We start from the raw sequence: 10,955 nt of genomic DNA, 5'->3' as shown, positions 1-10,955 counted from the left end.
GGCGCTCGCGGCGGGTCGGGTTCACCACGGCGCCCCCGCCCGGCTCCAGGCCACGTGACTACCGGAGCCGCCGAGGGTCACGCGCGGCCGGGCGGGACCTCGAGGTCGGCGCCAGCGCCCCTGCCAGGCCGCCTAGATTGCCATGGCGACCACCACTGGCTATTCTGGACTCGCCAAACCCGTTTCCTGGCCTTTGCCAATAAGGAGCCGTAGTTCTGAGGCCAGGTTGGGGTGGGGGGGGCGCCTCCAAGCTTAAGCTCCCAGCTGGGCAGTGCCTCCTCCCGCGAAGTCCAGTCCTAAAGTCTAGATGCCACCGGTTCAAAAGAAGATACCTTAAGAAAGGGGCTCCCTCTCCTGTAAATGGAAGGTGAGCAGGCAGCCCGGTCTTGTAGCTGAGGCCTCGGGCGGCAGAGTGACCAGTGGTCTCTGGGAGCACAAGGACTCACCAGGTCTGGAGCCCTGATTGTCCAAACAAAATGCTAGGTTTGCATAGCAAGGCCAGGTATGACTTAAACCATCTGTGCGAGTTTTAAATTGCACACTTATTTCTAAGTAAAAGTAAAAAGAGTTAAGGGCCACGTGGGGATGGCCCTGTCTGACCTTAATCAATTCACAAAGGGGAGATGTCCTTACTAACAGCATCAGTAAGACAAAATCAATTCCCAGGAGGTCCTCCCATGCTCCTGACCTCTTTCGAACCATATTGGGGAAGTTAAAAGGTTATAGTCCGGATGAGTAACAGAAGACAGCGAAGACAGCTCCTGAAAAGTGCACAGAGGCACCTCCCAGCCTTGAGCCTCATAGCTTTTTGGCCAGTGTCCCCAAGTTCTCAGTCTTGCCAGTATTGGCTTCCCACCCCTAGTTGTCCAATGAAGTTCTCTGGATTGCCAATATGGGTCTCCCCTGCCCCTCCTGGTAAGGTCTCATCTCTAGGTTTCCAGTTCTATCGTGGGTGCTGGAGCCAGATGTCTCTACGACTAGAGCTATTCAATTTATTGACAATACTAGCCAATCCCACAGAAGGTACTAGAGACTGAACAATCCTTTTGTGGATATCCCTATTAGCATATTCCTGCCCATCTACATTGTTGTTGTTATGTGCTGTGGACTCATAGCGACCCTATGTACAACAGCCCTAAACCCTGCTCTATCCTGTGCCAATCGCACTGCCTCTGACACATCCATCCCAATTACCCCAGTCACTGAATCAATCCATCTCATAAAGGGTCTTCCCATCTTGCGCTGTCCCTCTCCAAGGTCCTATTCCTCCTTGCAAGATGCCCAAAGTATGTCAGACGAAGCCCCAGAATCCTTGCCTCCAAGGAGTTGCTTGGTTTAAGTCATACTGAAAGATAAACTCCATAACAATGAATTTGAGTTAGATTATCAAGAGATTGGCCTTCTGCAAAACATCTTGCAAACTATTTTCTCACGTTTAACTTTTAAAATAAAACATCTCTTTATGTAATTTAGAATGTCTGTGTTTCATTGACTATGCAAAGGCATTTGTGTGCATCACAATAAACTGGCTAACCTTGAGGTAAATGGGAATCTCAGAACACTTGATCGTGCTTATACAAAATCTATACGGAGTGCTCGCTTCGGCAGCACATATACTAAAATTGGAACGATACAGAGTAGATTAGCATGGCTCCTGCGCAAGGATGATACGCAAATTCGTGAAGCGTTCCATATTTTCGACCCTAAAATGAACCAGTATGTAATGAAGGCTAACTCCTTTCACCTACAGATTTTGTCTTTGGATACAAAGCTAAGTAGATAGTCCTTATGGAGGGACTGTTTAAAAAAAAAAAAAGCGGCAGGGAGAAGAAAAGAAAAGAAAAAAAAATCTATACTTGGACCAAGAAGCAGTCCTCAGAACAGAGCAAGGAAATACTCTGCATGGTTCAAAAGCAGGAAAGGAGTGTGTTACGGATGCATCTTGTCCCCATACCTTTTCAATCTGTATGCAGAACAGATCATTTGGGAAGCAGGGTTTTATGAGGAGGAGTATGGCATCAGGATTGGAGGAAGACTCATCAACAACCTATGATACACAGACGACACAACCTTGCATGCTGAAACTGAGGATGACCTGAAGCACTTGCTGCAAAAGGTCAAGGACTGTAACAGTCTTCAATATGGATTGAAGTTCAACATCAAGAAAACAAAGATTCTCACCACTAGGCCAATTGGCAACACCATGATGGGAGAAGAAATTGAGGTTGTTAACAATTACAGCTTGGTCGGCTTCACAATCAACACTCTTAACACCAACAGTCAGGAAATCAAAAGATGAACTGCCTTTTTGCCTTGGTGCTTCCATCCAAGCAAGATGGGTCAGCAGCAGCTCTACTGGAGTCACCCGCGAAAATTTGGCCAGGGCTCCCGCTCCTGCCGCGTGTGCTCTAACCGACACGGACTGATCCGGAAATATGGACTGAATATGTGCCGCCAGTGTTTCCGGCAGTACGCAAAGGATATCGGCTTCATCAAGTTGGACTAAGTGATCTTTCTTGGATTGCCTACCCGAGACCTCTACATGGCAAGAAACAAGATCTCCAGTTTGTACATAAAATAAAATTTCAGTTACAATAATGTGAAGGAAAAAAAAGATGAACTGCATTGGGAAAATCTGTCATGGACCTCTCCAGAGGGCTGAAGCGCAACGATGTCAGTCTAGAGACAAAGGTGCGCCTAATCCAGACCATGGTGCTCACCATTATTTGTGATGCTTCAGAGAGTTGGACTAAGGATGACAGAAGAATAGATGCATTCGAGTCGTGATGCTGGAGAAGAGTCTTGAACATACCATGGGCTGCCAAGAGAACAAACTGGTCTGTCTTGTAAAGGATGAAACTAAGTCTCTTAGTTTAGAGGCTAGGATTTTGAAGCTCCACCTCACTTTGGACACATGGCCAGGAGAGATCAGTCCTTGGAGAAGGACATTATGCTCACAAGGGTGGATGGACAGTGCAGGAGAGGAAGGCCCTGGATGAGATGGATTGATACAGTGACTGGGGCAATGGGAGTTGGTGTGTCGGAGTTAGTGAGACTGGCTCGGGACAGGGAAGGGTTCAGAGCTGCTGTACAGAAGGGTGCTATACATCGCAGGAGACTCAATAACACATAAAACAATTACATACTATGACAAGTTTGGAAGCTGGAGTGGCATCCACTTCCTAAATAACATGCCTCTGGAAACTCTATGAACTTTGATAAATGTAGATGGTTGTAGAGGGGGTTCAAGCCTTTCATTCATGCTGTTGTTGTTAAGTGCCGTCGAGCCACAGGCAACACATCGCGACCTTATGAAGAAGAGTCCTCAAGGCTTGTGTGTCTTTCATCCTCTCTCCAGGTTCATAAGATTTCTGGAGGCAAAGCTATTATGGAAGTGGATGCCGCTCCTGCTTCCAAGCTTGTTTTAATCAGGGAGCTCCACCAAACACTGTCCACATTAGGTAATCAACCATTAACGCATTTGACACATCAGTGTCACAGTGTTCAGGCTCACAGCAAACATAAGGCACCGCTGTATGGTAACTTCATTCATAGAGTCACTAATGAGTCATGCTCAACTCGAAGGGAATCATCAACAACAGCAACAACAACTTAGAGGATTTTTCTTTTGTGCTTTCTTTCTATGGTATTATGTTGAAAGCAGATTTCCCCACTGCCAGTATACATCAAGTCTGAGTTTACAAAAGAATGAACTTTTCTGCCATCAATACAATGAGAAGGTAGTTTTTACCTGAATGTTTAATAATAATAATAGTTAACATTGTTCTTAAGGTATGTGATAAATTGACTTCCACTATAACAACCCTGTGAATAATAGATCAAAACCTTGCCTGATGGTATGCACAGGAATCAGATAGAACATCTGTGGAAAGAATTGCTGGAGAAGCTCAGCACCAGCTGTGAAAACTAGGCCAAATGCTGATTGTGGATCAGATCATCAACTACTTGTAGGCAAGTTCAAATTGAAGCTAAAAATAAAATCAAATCCACAGGAACCAAAATTTGACCTTGAGTCTATCTCACCTGAATTTCAAAACCATCTCAGGTACAGGTTGGGGCCCCTGAATAATAATGAGTGAAGACCAGATAAGCTGTGAGAGGATATCAAGAACATCATCTAGGAAAAATGCAAAACGTTATTCAGAGACAGAGGAGGAAGAAAAGACCAAGAGAGATGTCAGAAGAGACTTTGAATATTGCACTAGAACTCTGAGGAGCTAAATCAAAGGGAAGAAATTAAGAAGTTAAGGAGCTGAGCAGAAGAGTTCAAAGGACAGTTTGGGAAGACAAAACAAAGTATTATAATGAAATGTGCAAAGAACTGGAGTCAGAAAATCAAAAGGGCCAAATTTGGTTGGCATTTCATAAGCTGAAGGAACTGAAGAACAAATTCAAGCCTCGAGTTGCAATACTTACGGATGCTTTCAGCTGAATATTAAATGATCCATGAAGCATTAAAAGAAGATGGAAGGAGTATACAGAGTCACTGTACCAAAAAGAAATGGCTTGCACAGGAGAATTTCATGAAGAAGTGTATAATCAAGAGACTATAGTGATAAAGGTGAAAGTTCAAGCTGCTCTGAAGGAATTGGCAAAAATCAAGATCCCAGGAATTGACAGCACACCAATTAACGTACTTCAACAAAAAGACGCTGCCCTGAACGTGCTCACCAAGTTGTGCAAAGAAATCTGGAGGACAACTACCTGACCAACTAACTGGAAGAGGTACATGTTTGTCTCATTCCAAAAAACGGTGACCAAACAGAGTGCGGAAATTCTCGAATACTATCATTAGTATCACATGCAAGCAAGATCTTACTGAAAATTATCCAAAAACAACTGGAATGGCACATCAACAGAAAACTGCCAGATGTGCAGGCTGGGATTATAAGAGGCTGTGGCACTAGTGATATGATATTGAATGTTAGATGGATCTTGACTGAAAGCAGAGAGTACCAGAGTAATGTCAATCTGTGTTTTATTGACTGTGCAAAGGTATTTGACTGTGTGAATCACAATAAACTGTGGCTGACCCTGAGAAGAATGAGAATCCCAGAACACTTGATTGTGCTTATGTGAAATCTATACTTAGACCAGAAGGCAGTCATCTGAACAGAGCAGGGAAACATTGCATGGTTCAAAATCAGAAAAGGTGTATTCCAGTGATGCAACTTATCTCCATACCTTTTCAAACTACATACAGAACAGGTCATCCGGGAGGCTGGGCTCTATGAAGAGGAATGTGGCATCAGTACTAGGGGGATTCATCAACAACCTATGTTATGCAAATGATGCAACCTTGCTTGCTGAAACTGAGGAGAACCTGAGGCATTTGCTGCAGAAGATGATCAAGAACTGCAGCCTCAAATATGATTGAAGCTCAACATCAAGAAAACATTGATTCTTACCACTGGGCTGATTGGCAGCATTATGATAGATGGTGAAGAGATGGAGATTGTTAATAGCTTCAGCTTGTTTGGCTCCACAATAATACTCTTGGTACCAGAAGCCAGGAAATAAAAAGATTAATTGCATTGGGAAAATCTGTTGTCAGGGACCTCTCCTGAGAACTGAAGAGCAATGATGTCAGTCTAGAGACTACAGTGTGCCTGATCCAGGCCATGGTCTTCACAATTACTTGCTATGTATCAGAAAGGTGGACAATGACTAGGGATGATAGAAAGAGAATTGAAGCTTTGAACTGTGATGCTGGAGAAGAGTACTGAATATACAGTGGACTGCCAGGAGAACAAACAGTTTCATCCTGGAGAGGGTGAAACCAGATGCTTCTTGGAGGCAGGGATTTTGAATCTTTGTCTGACATACTTTGGACATGTTGCAAGGCAGGGATTTTGAATCTTTGTCTGACATACTTTGGACATGTTGCAAGGCAGGACGAGTCCTTGGAGAGGGACAGCGCAAGAGAGGAAGACCCTGGATGAGATGGATTGACTCACTGACTAGGGTATTGGGGGTAGGTGTGTCAGAAATAATGAGGTTGGCTCAAGACAGAGCAGGGTTCAGAGCTGTTGTACATTGGATCACTATGAGTCACAAGTGACTTGACGGCACAGAACAACAGGCTTCTCACATTAAGAATGGAATGGGAATGTGTCAGGGTTGTACTCTCCACCCCTCTCATGGGCAGACAGATCTTGAAGCAGTGCCTGATTGTTTCTCTTCCTTGGAAGAAGAAATGTCCAGAGGTAGGAATGAATGCTCATTTATGAGCTGTGGCCAATTATTTGGTTGGATAGTCAGTGACCTGGAAGAAACACAATTCAAAAATCAGGGACTATTCTCTCCCCCATAGACTTCAATGCCGTAAACATATTTCATGCAGTTTTTCTCAGTCTTACCCCCATCCCAATGCCAGCCTCATTCTACAACAGTGGCACCATATAGCATTTGTCCATTTGTGACTGAGAAGGGTGCAACAATGAATGAATGGAATTTCAAAATCTCTGTAGATGTTCATTGAAATGAAAAATAAACAAACTAAATTATAAAAGAAAAATCAGGGACATAGAGGTATGGTGAAGTATGTGGACACATTTTTCTGAGTGAGCAAAAAGTGAAGATGTGTGTCCCACGTAAAACTCACCGTAGAGGAACCTCAGTAGAAGATTTTCATAGTCAAGTAGACAATGTGGTTCATTGTGTGAATACCAGGAAGCCTTTCCCACAGGCTTCCTGCCAATGGGTTTATGCAAAGTGGCCATGGTGACAGAGAAAGGAGTTATGCATGGACTTGGCAACAACAGAGGTAAGAAAGGACTTGTCTGAGATACAGGGGACCCCTTTACGGTATCTTTCAGTACTACAAAATACTATGATTAAAGTCAATGGGAAACTACAACAATGCAATTCAGGCAGGACTACTAAAGCCCCAGAGTTAAAACTGGATCACTCCATTACATAGGTAGATACCTATGACCAACTGAAGTGCTTGCTGAGAAGATATGGAATGGATTGTAGATGAAGGTAGCCATAGATATGACAGGTAACAGTTAGAACCATTCATATTCCAAAACCAAGAACTAAATGTTGAGTATTTAATCCCTATTTTGAAATGACACATAAAATGAAGCATCTGAGAGGCTGTGAGCGATGAGATCTCTTGGTGTTTGCACTTTTTTTCTCTCTAAACCATCTAGTTTTAGGAAAACACGGTCCACATACTTTTCCTCTGCTTAATAGTGAGAACTGAGTAACTCACAGCCAAGGGGATGCAGACAGGGTTTCAGGTCCAATGAAACCAAAGATGTTCCTGGTTTCTCACATCACATTATAAAGGAAGCTCTCAGCTTGAAAGATACTAAGATCCTGGAGGGGAGTAGAGGTGGGTGACTGTGGAAGAGCAGAGAGTGTCAGACACTGGAACAGTCACTTTTCACATATTTTCTCATTTCACCCTCAAAAAAGAAAAAAAAAAGCCCTTAAGGACACAACTAAAATTTCTAGAACACTAACACCGCATAAGAAAAAGACAACTTAATTATAAAATGTGTTGCTGCTGTGGCGGAGTACCATCAAGTTAGAACCAATTTATAACTGACCTTCCAGCAGGTTTTCAGAAATGTTAAGTCACAATTGACTCCACTGCCACTGTCACTACGTCAATCCACCTCATGCAGGGTTTTCCTCTCTTGTGCTTATTGTCTACCCTTCTAAGCATGATGTGCTTATCCAAGGAGTGGTCCCTTCTGACAACATGCTTGAAGTATATGAGAAAGAGTTTAAAAATTCTTGCCTCCAAGGAGCAACATTTCATCCTCTCCAGAACAGACCTGCTTGTTCTCCTGGCAGTCTGTTATGTTCAGTAGTTTTCTCCAGCACTACAACTCAAAGGCATTGATTTTTCTTCTGCCCTCCTTAGTCATTGTCCAGTTCTCAGATGCACAGCAAGCAAGCAACTGAGAAGACCATGGCTTGAATCTGGTGCACCTTAAGTCTTTAGAAGGATACCACTGCTCTTTAGTACTCTACAGAGGTCCTCGACAGCACATTTTCCCAGTTCAACTCGTCTTTTCTTTGGTCCTTATTCGTTCTCACAAAGTGTGCCTCTCTGAGGGGTGCAGGCTGGAGCTTCAGGAGGACCCAAATGCCTTTCTCCTTGACTTCCTTCTTTTTCTGATCATATTCCTTCACACACTTCAGGAAGCTGTCTCTGCTCTTAAGAGTGCATAATATACTCAATTTGTATGTTAGTTCTCTTGTGTACACAATGCCAATGCTGGGAACATTGCAGACTCTTCCAGTTTTAACATGGCAACATTTGTGGTGTATTCCTTTTGAACAGTGCTCATTCCCTTCATGCCTACAATCTCTCCTTTCTTGGGAGATTCATGGATAAGTGGCCAAAGGAACAACTCCATGTTTCCTAAAGGGCTGTGAGAATATAGTGGGTGCCCCTCCTCTTTCCCTTTTTGTTCATCATTTTGGCAAGATAGCAGTTCCAGCCAAAAGGCTATTTTTGTTTTCTTAATGTTGAGATACAATCCAGATCTTCTGCAGCAAGTGTCTCAAGCTCTCTTCAGTTTAGGCAATCAAGGTTACATCATCTGCATAACACAAGTTTTTGACAAATCAAAGTCCAGCCTCTCAAATGATCTGTTCTGCACTAGAGAGATGCTAATCAAAACAATACTGAGATATCTCAGCCTGGCAACAAGAGCAAAGTTCAACAGGACTGCAAACTGTAATTGTCGTGGAGAGACTGAAATACATATAGACTGCTGGTAGGAAAGCAGTTTGCTGCTCCCTTGGAAACTTAGGTATAGAAATAGAATTTGATCCAGCAATACTACTATTAAAGTACATATACCAAAGGAAAAAAAGAACAATGACATAAACTAATGTGTATGTATGCAGTTCCAGGCTTACTGCAACATTATTTAGAATAGCAAAGTGTTATAAAATATTCAAAGCGTACATCAACAGATGAAAGGCTAAAAAAAAACCCCCAAATATGAGACATTCACATAATGAAGTCACTGAAAAAAAAGGATCAAGAATTCATGTAATACTTTAAAACCTGAATGAATCTAGGACCTATTATGCTGGATGGTCTCAATCAGTCATTAAAAAGACAAATATAAGACCACTATTATAAAAAGTAAGAAAAGTGTTACACACAGAATCAATCTCAGAGTGTTATAGGGATGAAGGGAGGGAAAGGGGAGTAAAAGGGAATTAGGTAAGCTGATTGAAGGGAAAGGCAAGCTACAATAAGGTACTGATTAGACATAATGAATTAATTAGCCAATGGTAATTAATAAAACAAAATACCTTTGAATGAGTGAGAAACCTGTATGATTTGTAATCATTTACTAAAAAATATTTTAATAAATGAAATAAAATTTCTCCCTAAGATACGATTTATTGCCCCCATTTTATAAATCAATCTACAGATGTTTAGAAGGACTTAGTAAATTAAATCAAATGACTACATTTACCTAGAAACAAAGAGAAGTTGTTGCTGTCACTCTTATTCAAACCCCAGAGCTCAGCTCAAGTACAACTCAGAACTAAGGTGTTATTTTGACAAGATTTTGTCTCTCTCACTTCCCACACGAACTCACCAGTGTCTGGGCTAAGGGACTGGCCTCCCCAAATGGAGGGACTCGCTCAGGAAAGCACCAGGTCAAGGTTGGCCCAGACTCTGGGGTTGTCCGCTACCTGACTCTGCCTTTAAAAGTATGCTCCCCTTGGCACCTGGCTGCAGAAAAGGATGGTACAGTCGGTTCAGGCTTTCATCTGGCTTAAGGGTTCAAGTCTCTAGGATGGTTTCCTAAAATGAGCCTCTGAGGGGACTTCTACCAGAGGGGTTAATGGACTGGCCAGCCGCTTGTGGGCCAGAAGGCTGACCCGGAGATCTTGGGGCACCCACAAACCTCCAAATTGTTAGGCCCCGAAGGTGGGGGACAGTCCAGCTAGGCGGGTGGACTGGGAGGAGGAGGGTGAAGGCTCTGGCGCGGGAACAGAGGGCAGGCAGGGGGCGGGCCCGAGAAGGAGGCCGACTGTGGGGATGGGAGGTGGCCACTGTTGGGTGGAGGCCTCCGGCAGGCAGTCGGGCCTACAGGAGCACACGGATAGACCAGCCATCACATTGTGAGAACCCGGGCGTCCCAGAAACTTACAAACTGTGCAGGCACCTTTTGTTTTCCCCTGGAGGCCTGTCTTGGGTCTGTGGCTTTCTGGCCCTATGACAACTGGTACAGGATCTCAGGGAGGGTGACCCTCCAACCTCAACTACTGAGCCGGGGAGCAAGAGGGTCAGGAAAAGGGCTAGGAAAGGTCCAAGGGGCAGAAAAAGGCAACAGGGCCGTGTGGCTGCCATTGGAAACTCTGGGACCTGATGAGGTGGGACCCCATTGCTGGAGGAAGGGGCAGGGTCAGCGGGAGTGGGACTCACTTCTGGGGACAGGGGTAGGGCTGGTGGGGACAAGGGTGGGACTGGTGGAACCAGGTAGGGCTGGAGGCATGGGCTGCCCCAGCACAAGGAGGGTTAAGTCCTCAGGACCCTCACTTCTCCTTCAGCTCCTCCCACTTGTTTCCTCTCCAAAATATTCCATCTCTGGCCAATATCCTGTCCCTCCCCTCCCAACCCAATCCTTCTGGAAGCCTGAGCTGCTGAGCCATAACCCCATGGGGCCAGAGATTGATAGGCCAGGAGTGAAGGCAAACATGGCCAAAGAGGGCCAGAGGAGAAAGGCCCTAGGATCAGTCCACAGGAAAGGGAGTGTTTCATCTGCCCAGAAGAGAACCAACCACATGTAGCTGTGACTGGATCCAGGGGCTGGAAAAACCCTCTTGTTGATTTCAGGGGGCTGGGGTGGGGAGGGCTGTCCTCAGATGGTCACATCTGCCCTGGTCAGTCAGCCAGATGCCAGGGCAGGGCTGAGGATCTGCCCCCTTTGCAGGGCGCAGAG

The sequence above is a fragment of the Elephantulus edwardii genome, unplaced genomic scaffold (genome assembly GCF_000299155.1).
Source record: "Elephantulus edwardii isolate Elephantulus edwardi_28Jun2011 unplaced genomic scaffold, EleEdw1.0 scaffold00055, whole genome shotgun sequence".
Lineage (NCBI taxonomy): Eukaryota > Metazoa > Chordata > Mammalia > Macroscelidea > Macroscelididae > Elephantulus > Elephantulus edwardii.
Note: the sequence above shows the minus strand (reverse complement) of the source record.